This window comes from Entelurus aequoreus, linkage group LG14 (genome assembly GCF_033978785.1).
Source record: "Entelurus aequoreus isolate RoL-2023_Sb linkage group LG14, RoL_Eaeq_v1.1, whole genome shotgun sequence".
NCBI classification, from domain to species: Eukaryota; Metazoa; Chordata; class Actinopteri; order Syngnathiformes; family Syngnathidae; genus Entelurus; species Entelurus aequoreus.
The window spans coordinates 60489094-60504477 of NC_084744.1; the positions used below are offsets into that span (position 1 = coordinate 60489094).

General features: G+C 36.4%; 1 pseudogene; it reads left to right on the top strand.

Moving 5' to 3' along the window:
• The window catches only part of LOC133664312 (nucleoprotein TPR-like), a 104540-nt pseudogene that overhangs the window by 836 nt on the left and 88320 nt on the right, over positions 1-15384 (top strand).

The following is a 15384-nucleotide window of genomic DNA, read 5'->3' on the forward strand; positions in this document are numbered from 1 at the left end:
AAAAATACTATTACAAAAAAAAACATGAAAAAGTGTAATGAAAGAGCATACAGGTGAAATGTAAGGAGAAAACTTTCCAATGTCGACTCTTTAATTTTTCATGAAGCTCCCATGCAGACTTTTTTTTTTCAAAATAAAAGTGCCATTGCTCCAAAAATAATAAAGTATCAAAATCATCGTCGTTATGACTTATTGAACTATTGACGGCTCCAAATACTTCACTTTAAATATTACACTTTTCGAGGAAAATATTTGCCATAAGTACTCCACGACAAAAAGGGCATATAAAAACAAATGTAAAAAACATAAAAAGGTGTAATCAACACATGGATCTGAAGTTGATCTATAACAGGGGTCAGCAACCTTTTTGAAAGCAAGAGCTACTTCTTGGGTAGTGATTAATGCGAAGGGCTACCAGTTTGATACACACTTAAATAAATTGCCAGAAATAGCCAATTTGCTCAATTTACCTTTAACTCTGTTATTATTAATAATTAATGATATTTACACTTAATTGAATGGTTTAAAAGAGGAGAAAACACGAAAAAAATGACAATAAAATTTTGAAACATAGTTTATCTTCAATTTCGACTCTTTAAAATTCAACCGAAAAAAAGAAGAGAAAAACTAGCTAATTCGAATGTTTTTGAAAAAATTAGAAAAATAATTTATGGAACATCATTAGTAATTTTTCCTGATTAAGATTAATTTTAGAATTTTGATGGCATGTTTTAAATAGGTTAAAATCCAATCTACACTTTGTTAGAATATATAACAAATTGGACCAAGCTATATTTCTAACAAAGACAAATCATTATTTCTTCTAGATTTTCCAGAACAAAAATTTTAAAAGAAATTCAAAAGCCTTTCAAATAAGATTTAAATTTGATTCTACAGATTTTCTAGATTTGCCGGAATCATTTTTTTGAATTTTAATCATAATAAGTTTGAATAAATATTTCACAAATATTCTTCGTCGAAAAAACAGAAGCTAAAATGAAGAATTCAATTAAAATGTATTTATTATTCTTTACAATAAAAAAAATACTTGAACATTGATTTAAATTGTCAGGAAAGAAGAGGAAGGAATTTAAAAGGTAAAAAGGTATATGTGTTTAAAAATCCTAAAATCATTTTTAAGGTTGTATTTTTTTTTCTAAAATTGTCTTTCTGAAAGTTGTAAGAAGCAAAGTAAAAAAAAATAATGAATTTATTTAAACAAGTGAAGACCAAGTCTTTAACATATTTTCTTGGATTTTCAAATTCTATTTGAGTTTTGTCTCTCTTAGAATTAAAAATGTCGGGCAAAGTGAGACCAGCTTGCTAGTAAATAAATAACATTTAAAAAAATAGAGGCAGCTCACTGGTAAGTGCTGCTATTTGAGCTATTTTTAGAACAGGCCAGCGGGCTACTCATCTGGTCCTTACGGGCTACCTGGTGCCCGCGGGCACCGCGTTGGTGACCCCTGGTATAGAGATTTAAGCCTTAAAAGTAAACAAATGTATGGCTAATTTTTAACTCTTTTATGAGTGTGGCCCTTTTGGATTCCCGAGAATTTTATTGAGAATTTTTTAGTGCATTTGCTCAAAAAATAAATCTAAATCAACGTTGTTATGAAGTCTTGATCTATTTTACAGTCCTATTACTTCACAGTGGAATATTCCACTTTGAAAATCTTTTTGGGGAAAATATTGCATATTTCATGTTTTTGTCATTAAAAAAAACTTGGTTTTCTTTAACAAAAAGGGCATAAACATGGAAAAAACCAACAACTTTATATCGACAAATAGATTTGAAACTGTGCTACAGATTTAAGCACTGACAAATAAATGTTATTATATATTTTTTGTAAAAAAAATCAAGACTGAGATTGTTCTGTGTTGCCGGAACCAAACATGAGGGGAGCCCTAAAGGTTAAAAAATAAATAACATATTTTCCAGACTAGAGAGCGCAGTAGTATATAAACTGCACCTCTTAAATTTTAGGAAAAAATAATATTTGTCCATATATTGGCCGCAGATATGTACGTCGTGAAATGAGTTATTTACACAGAAATATTTTGTAAATGTTTATTTTCATACCTTAATTGTTTCCAAACGGTGTCTGTAACACGGCAGTAAAACGGCTGATCAAGCAAAACAGAAGTCGTCGTCATGAACCCACTAGCTGCGCAAGCTAGCTCTCCAATCAGCTAAACCGACTCAATAACTCCACGCTGACGTTTTGGTGAATTTACTGAGGAATTTGTGAAATTAAAACAATACAAAAATAATCCCATTGTAAGTTTTTATTTTATTTATTTTTTTATTATTATTATTTTTTTCATGAATTTATTAATCAATTCAACAAAACAACACACAAAAACACCACAACAATGCAATCCAACTCCAAAACCCAAACCCGACCCAGCAACACCCAGAATAGCAATAAACAGAGCAATTGAGGACACACAAACATGACACAAAACAATCCAAAAGTAGCGAAACAAAAATGAATACCATCAACAACAGTATCAACATTAGTAACAATTTCAAAATAGCAGTGATTAAAAATCCCTAATTCAGGGGTGGGCAATTAATTTTTACAGGGGGCCGCATAAGCAACCCGAACACTGCTGGAGGGCCACACCGACAATATTTCAATTAAATTTTGCTCAATATTATTTTTGATATACCGTAAGATAAATAATAATAATTAATAATAATAATAATTTCATTTAACCTAACTTAACTTTATACAAAAGCAGATTGCTTTTGATGGTTTTATTTTTAACACTGTCTTACACAACACTTCCTGATGTATAATACAATGCAAAAATGTCAATTTCTGCACAGGGTTAGTTTCTGTCACTTTATCCAACATTAGATACTTTTTTAAATTTATTTTGTAATTTATGATTGGCCTCACGCGGGCCGGACAGGGACGCACAAAGGGCCGGATGTGGCCCGCGGGCCGCAGACTGCCCAGGACTGCCCTAATTGATATTATCATTAAAAACATTAATATAAAAAAATTGTAAGTTAATAATACTAACACAGACACTCGTAAACATGTTAGCATATTAGCTAATGCTGAGAACGCTAGCGTGATTATATTACGATAGCACGTACAAATATGCATGAAAACACTCCTACAGACATCACACACAGGGACGCTTTAGTATTGTAAGAATTGTTTTAGTTATATTGTAAAACTTACAAATGTTGCTTGGAGTGACGAATGAAGAACCCATATGAGTAGAAACGGACAGCTGGAAGACGACACAGCAATTCTGTGCAGGCGTTCGCCCAGCAACACCTGCAGTGAGCCAACTCGTCCAAATGATGGCGCCATAGCACCAACAATAACACACCATGTCAGTGTCTTTGCGCGTGTTTTCTGGAAACTATTTGCATTATGGCCGCCAGCGAAGAATGATCCATAAATTAGCCGCGCCGTTTTATAAGCCGTGGGGCTCGAAGCGCAGGGAAAAAAGATTAAAAATAGATTAGATTTGTCAGTGTGCTTCCCTAAGTGGAAGAAGTTTGAACACCCCGCTTGCTTCTCATGAAGAGTGAATAAGAATGTTCTTCTTGTCTTGGACGTGCAGAGCAGCAGTACTTCGACATTGACAAGAAGCTCGGGGAGAGTCAGGAACAAATCATTTCTGCTACAAGAGACCTGCAGGCCGTCAAGGAGGAAAACCAAAAACTGAGTGAGCTCCTGAAGCTATTGAAAGATGTCCTGATTCATGTCACTCATTCATGTTATGTCATGTCACTCATTCATGTTATGTCATGTCACTCATTCATGTTATGTCATGTCACTCATTCATGTTATGTCATGTCACTCATTCATGTTATGTCATGTCACTCATTCATGTTATGTCATGTTTGCATCATGCAGGTGAAGAGCTGACTGCTCTGAAGGGGATTGATGGAGACACACCTGAAGATAAAGCCCTGCCGCAGGTACATCATGCGTGTTGGCGTGTCATATAACCAGCACATGTGTTTGATGGCGTGTCATATAACCAGCACATGTGTTTGATGGCGTGTCATATAACCAGCACATGTGTTTGATGGCGTGTCATATAACCAGCACATGTGTTTGATGGCGTGTCATAACCAGCACATGTGTTTGATGGCGTGTCATATAACCAGCACATGTGTTTGATGGCGTGTCATATAACCAGCACATGTGTTTGATGGCGTGTCATATAACCAGCACATGTGTTTGATGGCGTGTCATATAACCAGCACATGTGTTTGATGGCGTGTCATATAACCAGCACATGTGTTTGATGGCGTGTCATATAACCAGCACGTGTGTTTGATGGCGTGTCATATAACCAGCACATGTGTTTGATGGCGTGTCATATAACCAGCACATGTGTTTGATGGCGTGTCATATAACCAGCACATGTGTTTGATGGCGTGTCATATAACCAGCACGTGTTAATAACCAGCACATGTGTTTGATGGCGTGTCATATAACCAGCACATGTGTTTGATGGCGTGTCATATAACCAGCACGTGTGTTTGATGGCGTGTCATATAACCAGCACATGTGTTTGATGGCGTGTCATATAACCAGCACATGTGTTTGATGGCGTGTCATATAACCAGCACGTGTGTTTGATGGCGTGTCATATAACCAGCACATGTGTTTGATGGCGTGTCATATAACCAGCACATGTGTTTGATGGCGTGTCATATAACCAGCACATGTGTTTGATGGCGTGTCATATAACCAGCACGTGTTAATAACCAGCACATGTGTTTGATGGCGTGTCATATAACCAGCACGTGTGTTTGATGGCGTGTCATATAACCAGCACATGTGTTTGATGGCGTGTCATATAACCAGCACATGTGTTTGATGGCGTGTCATATAACCAGCACATGTGTTTGATGGCGTGTCATATAACCAGCACATGTGTTTGATGGCGTGTCATATAACCAGCACATGTGTTTGATGGCGTGTCATAACCAGCACATGTGTTTGATGGCGTGTCATATAACCAGCACATGTGTTTGATGGCGTGTCATATAACCAGCACATGTGTTTGATGGCGTGTCATATAACCAGCACATGTGTTTGATGGCGTGTCATAACCAGCACATGTGTTTGATGGCGTGTCATATAACCAGCACATGTGTTTGATGGCGTGTCATATAACCAGCACATGTGTTTGATGGCGTGTCATATAACCAGCACATGTGTTTGATGGCGTGTCATATAACCAGCACATGTGTTTGATGGCGTGTCATATAACCAGCACGTGTGTTTGATGGCGTGTCATATAACCAGCACATGTGTTTGATGGCGTGTCATATAACCAGCACATGTGTTTGATGGCGTGTCATATAACCAGCACATGTGTTTGATGGCGTGTCATATAACCAGCACATGTTAATAACCAGCACATGTGTTTGATGGCGTGTCATATAACCAGCACATGTGTTTGATGGCGTGTCATATAACCAGCACGTGTGTTTGATGGCGTGTCATATAACCAGCACATGTGTTTGATGGCGTGTCATATAACCAGCACGTGTGTTTGATGGCGTGTCATATAACCAGCACATGTGTTTGATGGCGTGTCATATAACCAGCACATGTGTTTGATGGCGTGTCATATAACCAGCACGTGTGTTTGATGGCGTGTCATATAACCAGCACATGTGTTTGATGGCGTGTAATCTAACCAGCACGTGTTAATAACCAGCACATGTGTTTGATGGCGTGTCATATAACCAGCACATGTGTTTGATGGCGTGTAATCTAACCAGCACGTGTTAATAACCAGCACATGTGTTTGATGGCGTGTCATATAACCAGCACATGTGTTTGATGGCGTGTAATCTAACCAGCACGTGTTAATAACCAGCACGTGTGTTTGATGGCGTGTAATCTAACCAGCACGCGTGTTAATAACCAGCACATGTGTTTGATGGCGTGTAATCTAACCAGCACATGTTAATAACCAGCACATGTGTTTGAGTGCAGCAGTCCAAAGCCAAGTATGAGATCGAGGCAGAGAAAAGAGAGCTGGCCAGGCTGCTGGAGAAGAGAAGTCAGGAGGTGGAGAATCTCACAAGTAAGTATGGAGACTTTACTTGACATTACTCTCCTGCTCTTTGGATAGAATGGGCCAGTTGCCATGGTTACCTTTTTTGTTGACAATGTGAAAAAGGATCAGTCCAACTAAATGATTGAACTTCCCATTAGGATTGAAACAGCATAAAACATATGTTGTACTATCATGTGCATGCCTGCTGCTCCAGATAGTACGTCTGCCTGGTGCTCCAGATAGTACATGTGCATGCCTGGTGCTCCAGATAGTACGTCTGCCTGGTGCTCCAGATAGTACGTCTGCCTGGTGCTCCAGATAGTACGTCTGCCTGGTGCTCCAGATAGTACGTCTGCCTGGTGCTCCAGATAGTACGTCTGCCTGGTGCTCCAGATAGTACGTCTCCTACATGTTCACTTTCATAACCATGCTTTTGAAGATGTTGCATTCCTGAAACCTTCCCACATTGCAAAGGAACACACATCATTATTTCCCTATAAAAAATGTATCTGGTTTAAATATATGTCTTCAAATGTACCAGACACTGTCGGAAATAAACTTCGTAAGCAGTGATTAGATTCCCCCGGCCACAACATTAGGATAGGATGCAATAGACTTCATTTCTTCCACAATGGGGAAATGATGTGGTTGGATTGCACGTTCAAAAAGTCCACAAAAAACGGGTAAACACATGAAAACAAGAAGGAAACATGAAAGAACACAAAGGTAAGAAAACATAATAGAGGACACAGCAGTGCTATTTTTAAACTTAACAGTAACCAAAAAATAAGCAATAAATAATGTATTTTCCGCACTATAGACTGCACCGGTAAATAAGCCACACCCACAACATTTTTAGGAAATTCCCCCCCCCATATATTAGCCGCACTGGACTATAAGCCGCAGATATACGTTGTGAACTTAGTTATTTACACAGAAAGATACTTTAATTGTTTCCAAACAATGTCTGTAACACGGCAGCAAAACGGCCGATCAAACAAAACAGAAGTCAGCTAAACTGACTCAATAAGTCCACGCTGACATTTTGGTGCATCTGCAAAACTGAAACAATACAAAAAGAATGCGGTTGTAAGTTAATAATACGAACACAGACACTCGTAAACATGTTTACGTATTAGCTAATGCTAATAACGCTAGCTTGGTTACTTCATGATAGCACATACAAATATGCATGACAACACTCCTACAGACATCACACATGGGACACTTTAGTACGTAAGAATAGTTGTAGTTATATTGTAAAACTTACAAACGTTGCTTGGAGTGATGAATGAAAAATCCATACGAGTAGAAACGCTATAGATGGCTAGAAGATTGAACGGCACTTGTACTTCCGGTTGAAAGCACTAAATGGAAGGACACTGCAGCACCTGTCCAAAAGATGGCGCCATAGCACAGACAAGAACACCTTTACAGTGGATTTGCTTGTTTTTTATAAACTATTTGCATTGTGGCCGTCAGTGAAGAACAATCCATAAATTAGCCGCACCTGTTTTTAAGTTGCAGAGTTCAAAGTGTAGGAAAAAAAAGTAGCAGTTTATAGTCTGGAATGTACGCTATATTACTACAATAATGAATACTTTAAAAAGTGAAATGTTTTAGTTTTATTGTAAAACTTACAAACGTTGCTTGGAGTGATGAATGAAAAATCCATACGAGTAGAAACGCTATAGATGGCTAGAAGATTGAACGGCACTTCTACTTCCGGTTGAAAGCACTAAATGGAAGGACACTGCAGCACCTGTCCAAAAGATGGCGTCATAGCACAGACAATAACACCTTTCCAGGGGATTTGCTTGTTTTTTATAAACTATTTGCATTGTGGCCGTCAGTGAAGAACAATCCATAAATGAGCCGCACCGTTTTTAAGTTGCAGGGTTCAAAGTGTAGGAAAAAACATAGCAGTTTATAGTCTGGAATGTACGCTATATTGCTACAATAATGAACAGTTCAAAAAGTGGCATCCACTTCCAGGACATGAAGATGGGCAGAGGAGCTGAAGAGAGAAAGGAGGAGGGGCCTCTTGTCCCCTAGTGTCTTCCTGTCTGCTTTGGTATATTTTTAAGAAAGTTCCGGTCTCATCACAATTAAAATGGCCTAAAAACCTCCTAATTATCAATCAATTTAGAATGTGGAGGAATGAAAATGTATGTTTTTGTGCACCATTGTTAATGACATCTGTTGTTGTTGTGCAGAAGAGGTGCAGCACCTGAATGAGAAAGTGGTGGAGGTGAACAAGGTGAAGGTGGAGCTGCAGTTGAAAGTGGATGAGATGCAGTCCTCTGAGGCCTCTGTGCAGGTACACACATGACTATGCACTACACTTGTATACATCTATTGATAAAAGCGGGCACAAATAGATGAGATGCAGTCCTCTGAGGCCTCTGTGCAGGTACACACATGATTATGCACTACACTTGTATACATCTATTGATAAAAGCGGGCACAGATAGATGAGATGCAGTCCTCTGTGCAGGTACACATGACTACGCACTACACTTGTATACATCTATTGATAAAAGCGGGCACAGATAGATGAGATGCAGTCCTCTGTGCAGGTACACATGACTATGCACTACACTTGTATACATCTATTGATAAAAGCGGGCACAAATAGATGAGATGCAGTCCTCTGTGCAGGTACACACATGACTATGCACTACACTTGTATACATCTATTGATAAAAGCGGGCACAGATAGATGAGATGCAGTCCTCTGTGCAGGTACACATGACTACGCACTACACTTGTATACATCTATTGATAAAAGCGGGCACAGATAGATGAGATGCAGTCCTCTGTGCAGGTACACATGACTACGCACTACACTTGTATACATCTATTGATAAAAGCGGGCACAAATAGATGAGATGCAGTCCTCTGTGCAGGTACACATGACTATGCACTACACTTGTATACATCTATTGATAAAAGCGGGCACAAATAGATGAGATGCAGTCCTCTGTGCAGGTACACATGACTACGCACTACACTTGTATACATCTATTGATAAAAGCGGGCACAAATAGATGAGATGCAGTCCTCTGTGCAGGTACACATGACTACGCACTACACTTGTATACATCTATTGATAAAAGCGGGCACAAATAGATGAGATGCAGTCCTCTGAGGCCTCTGTGCAGGTACACATGACTATGCACTACACTTGTATACATCTATTGATAAAAGCGGGCACAAATAGATGAGATGCAGTCCTCTGTGCAGGTACACATGACTATGCACTACACTTGTATACATCTATTGATAAAAGCGGGCACAAATAGATGAGATGCAGTCCTCTGTGCAGGTACACATGACTACGCACTACACTTGTATACATCTATTGATAAAAGCGGGCACAAATAGACTAAAGAACAGTTTTTCCCCAAGAGCCATAGTAGCATTAAACAGGCCTGAGCGAGCACAATGTGTCCGTCATGTCCTCGTGTCATGGCTTTTTATTTTTTCAGACTATAATGTACAATAATGTTATATGTGTATATGTATATATATGTATGGATATATGCATGTGTGTGGATATATACATATATATAGATTAGAGATGTCTGATAATGGCTTTTTTGCCAATATCCGATATTCCAATATTGTCCAACTCTTAATCACAGATTCCGATATCAAGCGATACCGATATATTACAGTGGTGGAATGAACACATTATTATGCCTCATTTTGTTGTGATGCATTAAACAATGTAACAAGGTTTTCCAAAATAAATCAACTCAAGTTTTGTAAAAAAATGCCAACATGGCACTGCCATATTTATTATTGAAGTCACAAAGTGCATTCTTTTTTTTAACATGCCTCAAAACAGCAGCTTGGAATTTGGGACATGCTCTCCCTGAGAGAGCATGAGGAGGTTAAGGTGGGCGGGGTTGGGGGGGAGGTAGCGGGGGGTGTATATTGTAGCCTCCCGGAAGAGTTAGTGCTGCAAGGGATTCTGGGTATTTGTTGTGTTGTGTTTATGTTGTGTTACGGTGCGGATGTTCTCCCGAAATGTGTTTGTCATTCTTGTTTGGTGTGGGTTCACAGTGTGGCGCATATTTGTAACAGTGTTAAAGTTGTTTATACGGTCACCCTCAGTGTGACCTGTATGGCTGTTGACCAAGTATGCCTTGCATTCACTTGTGTGTGTAGATATTATGTGACTGGGCCGGCACGCAAAGGCAATGCCTTTAAGGTTTATTGGCGCTCTGTACTTCTCCCTACGGCCGTGTACACAGCGTCCTTTTAAAAAGTCATACATTTTACTTTTTGAAACCGATACCGATCATTTTGAAACCGATACCGATAATTTCCGATATTACATTTTAAAGCATTTATCGGCCGATAATATCGGCAGTCCGATATTATCGGCCATCCCTAATATAGATACATATCTTCTTTTTTATCTTTTTATCTTTTTTTGACTATTTATATGACTAAATGATTGTGTATGTACTTTAGGGGATCTGCTCCAATGTTGTTGTCCTTTGAACCTGTTCACTGTAATAATGACTCTCTTATCACCCCTCGGTGCCCAGTGTCCACTTGTTTCATTTCTTTGTCTTGTATTGTAAGTGTGCTAATGTGTGCAATGTGCTCGCAGCACCGGGAGAAGCGCATGGCACAGGAGAAGGAGCTGCTGGACAACCAAATGAAGTGGCTGTCTGCACAGCTGAAGAGCAAAACAGAAGAAGTGCTTACCACCAACAGACAAACGGGCAAGGAGATAGTGGATCTGCGTGGGAGTCTGAAGAGCAAGACTGAGCAGGTGACACACACATTACCTACTAACCTACACACATTACCTACTAACCTACACACATTACCTACTAACCTACACACATTACCTACTAACCTACACACATTTCCTACTAACCTACACACATTTCCTACTAACCTACACACATTACCTACTAACCTACACACATTTCCTACTAACCTACACACATTTCCTACTAACCTACACACATTTCCTACTAACCTACACACATTTCCTACTAACCTACACACATTTCCTACTAACCTACACACATTACCTACTAACCTACACACATTTCCTACTAACCTACACACATTTCCTACTAACCTACACACATTTCCTACTAACCTACACACATTACCTACTAACCTACACACATTACCTACTAACCTACACACATTTCCTACTAACCTACACACATTACCTACTAACCTACACACATTACCTACTAACCTCAGTCAATGTTTGCTTGCTTCTCACCTGCATTTGTTCACCTTCTTTGTAAATAAAACAACAACATTGTTTAATATGATTTATTTGTATTAGTTGACCAGACTGGAAAGTCAGGTCAGTTCTCTGAAGCAGGCCAGCGATAGCAAGCAAAAAATAGCAGAAAATCTCAACAACAAACTGAAACAGGTATGTAAACACACCAATATAGTCCTTGTGTGTGTGTGTGTGTGTCGTGTGTCTGTGTGTCTGTGTGTGTGTGTGTGTGTGTGTGTGTGTGTCTGTGTGTGTGTGTGTGTGTGTGTGTGTGTGTGTGTGTGTGTGTGTGTGTTTACATTATGTATGTATGTGTGTGTTTATATTAGTATATATATACACACATATGTATACACATAAACAGTATATGGGTATATATGTATGTGTATATATAAATATATATGTATATACAGTATATATGGGTATATATGTATCTATATATGGGTGTATATAGATACTGTACGTATATATGTTTATATATGTGTGTAAAATATATATATGTATATACAGTATATATGGGTAAAAATGTATACATATATAGGGGTATTTAGGTGTATATATATATATATATATGTATATATATGTACATGGGTATATATGTATATATAGGTGTATATGTGTATATATATATATATGGGTGTATATAGATACATATATATGTTTATATATGGGTGTAATATATATATGTGTGTGTGTGTATATACGTATATACACACACACACACACACACATATATATATACACATATATATATATATATATATATATATATACAAATAAATAAAGATATATATAGAGATATATGTATACAAGTAGAGATACAAATGTATATATGCACATATATACAAAAAAAAAAATATAGAGACAGAGAGAGCGAAAAAAGATATATATACACATATATATATATACATATATAAATATATATATATATATATATACATATCTGTCTCTCTCACTATATATATATTTTTTTGTATATATGTGCATACATATATATATATGTGTATATATATATGTATATATGTATATATATATGTATATATATATATATATATATATGTATATATGTATATATATATGTATATATATATGTGTATATATATCTTTTTTTTACATACATATGTATATATATCTCTCTGTCTCTCTCTCTCTCTATATATTTTTTTGTATATATGTGCATACATATATATATATATATATATATATGTATATATATATATATATATATATATATATATATATATACATATATATATATATATGTATGCACATATATACCAAAAAATATATATAGAGAGAGAGAGACAGAGATATATATATATATATATGTATGTATATATATATATGTGTATATATATCTTTTTTTTCTCTCTGTCTCTATATATGTATTTTTTTTTATATATGTGCATATATACATTTGTATCTCTACTTGTATACATATATCTCTATATATATCTTTATTTATTTGTATGTATGTATATATATATATATATATATTATCTGTATATATATATTATCTGTATATATTAGGGTATATATGTGTTCATATACATGTGTGTATACTGTATACATGCACATTTTAATATCTTCTGTTACAAACTAAAACTCAATGTTAAAAAAGTTATTCTTTGTTGTAAGTTAATTAATATTTACTTTTTTGTATTGTATAGACAAATGATACAACTTTTAGTCATAAAGGGGGCGCAACATGGACTGTATCATGATGAATATTATTATGTGTGGAATATTACCTGCGTATGTATTGACTGTATCATGATGAATATTATTATGTGTGGAATATTACCTGCGTATGTATTGACTGTATCATGATGAGTATTATTATGTGTGGAATATTACCTGCGTATCAATGGACTGTATCATGATGAGTATTATTATGTGTGGAATATTACCTGCGTATGTATTGACTGTTCCTATTATTTGATGTACTCTCCAGGCCAAGGATGAACTGAGTAGCATGGAGGAGAAATACCGCAATGAGCTCAACGCTCACGTCAAGTTGTCTTCTCTCTACAAGGTGAGACCTCCTCAACCATCAACACATTCTATTTCACCAACAAATACACCTTTCAATACCAAAGTACAAACATGATTATCTGCTTGGTAAAACACACTTTCATAAATAAGTACTCATCTCTGGATATTAATTTGATGTGAGTTACATCGTTATTCAACCATTTATTTGCACTCCACAATTCCCAGGGAGTAGCATCAGATATGGAACGTAAGAACCAAGAACTGAGCAGAGCCGTGGAAGAGTTCAGCAAAGTGGTTAAAAGCACCACAGAAGGTAATTATCCAGTTTGTGCTCCGTTGACTTGCAGTACATGACATCTTTTTGTCTCCATTAATGGTGGTAACTTGGTGAATGTGCAGTACATGACATCTTTTTGTCTCCATTAATGGTGGTAACTTGGTGAATGTGCAGTACATGACATCTTTTTGTCTCCATTAATGGTGGTAACTTGGTGAATGTGCAGTGTCTTGACAGTCTCTTTTCTAAACTGCAATATTACAATAGTTTGTAATGCAGTCTTCGCCTCTTTTTATTGTTTGTATTCCATACAAAAACATGAACTATGCACGTGTGTGTGTGTGTGTGTGTGTGTGTGTGTGTGTGTGTGTGTGTGTGTGTGTGTGTGTGTGTGTGTGTGTGTGTGTGTGTGTGTGTGTGTGCGTGCGTGCTAGGGATGATGTTTGATAAGAAATTATCCAGTTCGAGCCCATTATCGAATCCTCTTATAGAACCCATTCCTTATCGATTCTCTTATCGAGTCCAGATAGGTTGTTGTATATGGAAAAAAATAGAGATGCCGATATATGCCTTAAAATGTAATATTGGAAATTATCTGTATCGTTTTTTTTATTATCGGTATCGTTTTTTATTTTATTTTTATTTTTTTATTTTTTTTAAATTTTAATTAAATCCACATAAAAAACACAAGATACACTTACAATTAGTGCACCAACCCAAAAAACCTCCCTCCCCCATTTACACTCATTCACACAAAAGGGTTGTTTCTTTCTGTTATTAATATTCTGCTTCCTACATTATATATCAATATATATCAATACAGTCTGCAAGGGATACAGTCCGTAAGCACACATGATTGTGCGTGCTGCTGCTCCACTAATAGTACTAACCTTTAACACTTCATTTGACTCATTTTCATTAGTTTCTATGTAACTGTTTTTATATTGTTGTACTTTCTTTTTTATTCAAGAAAATGTTTTTAATTTATTTATCTTATTTTACTAATTTTTTAAAAAAGTACCTTATCTTCACCATACCTGGTTGTCCAAATTAAGCATAATAATGTGTTAATTCCACGACTGCATATATCGGTTGATATCGGTATCGGTTGATATCGATATCGGTAATTAAAGAGTTGGACAATATCGGATATCGGCAAAAAGCCATTATCGGACATCCCTAGAAAAAAACACAATATTTGGTTAACAAAAGCTCTTTTATTTTATAAGAAAAAAATGAAATAAAATAAATAAAAAATATTGACTGTTACCCCCCTAAAAAATACAATAAATAAATATTGACTGTTGTTACCCAAAGTATATTAAGTGGGATTTTTCAGAAAAACAAATATATACAGTAACACAAAAACAAGCTGTCTCTGTGATCACTATAGGTGTATAAATAATAATATAGTGTTAAATAAAATCAGTCCCTTGGGCACAAAACTGAAAATAATACAGCTCTCCAAAAAGTGCACTTCTGCTGCTATTGGAACATACTAACTACACACACTATGACACTAAGAACACCACAATCATAAATCAACAATTTTTCACACAAATATACAGTACTATCATCAAACAAATACTTCTGAGTGTTGAAACTATTTCGATGGTGGAAATACACGACTGGCAGCCATTTTAAGTCCTCAAAACATCCGTTGAAACAGTGCACAAAGATCGTTTTTCAATAAACATCTTAGTACCAAACTTAACCACTTTCCACCTTAATATTGAGTTACATAAACAAGTTAAACAGTTTACTTACAGACTTATCTTTTCCAAGG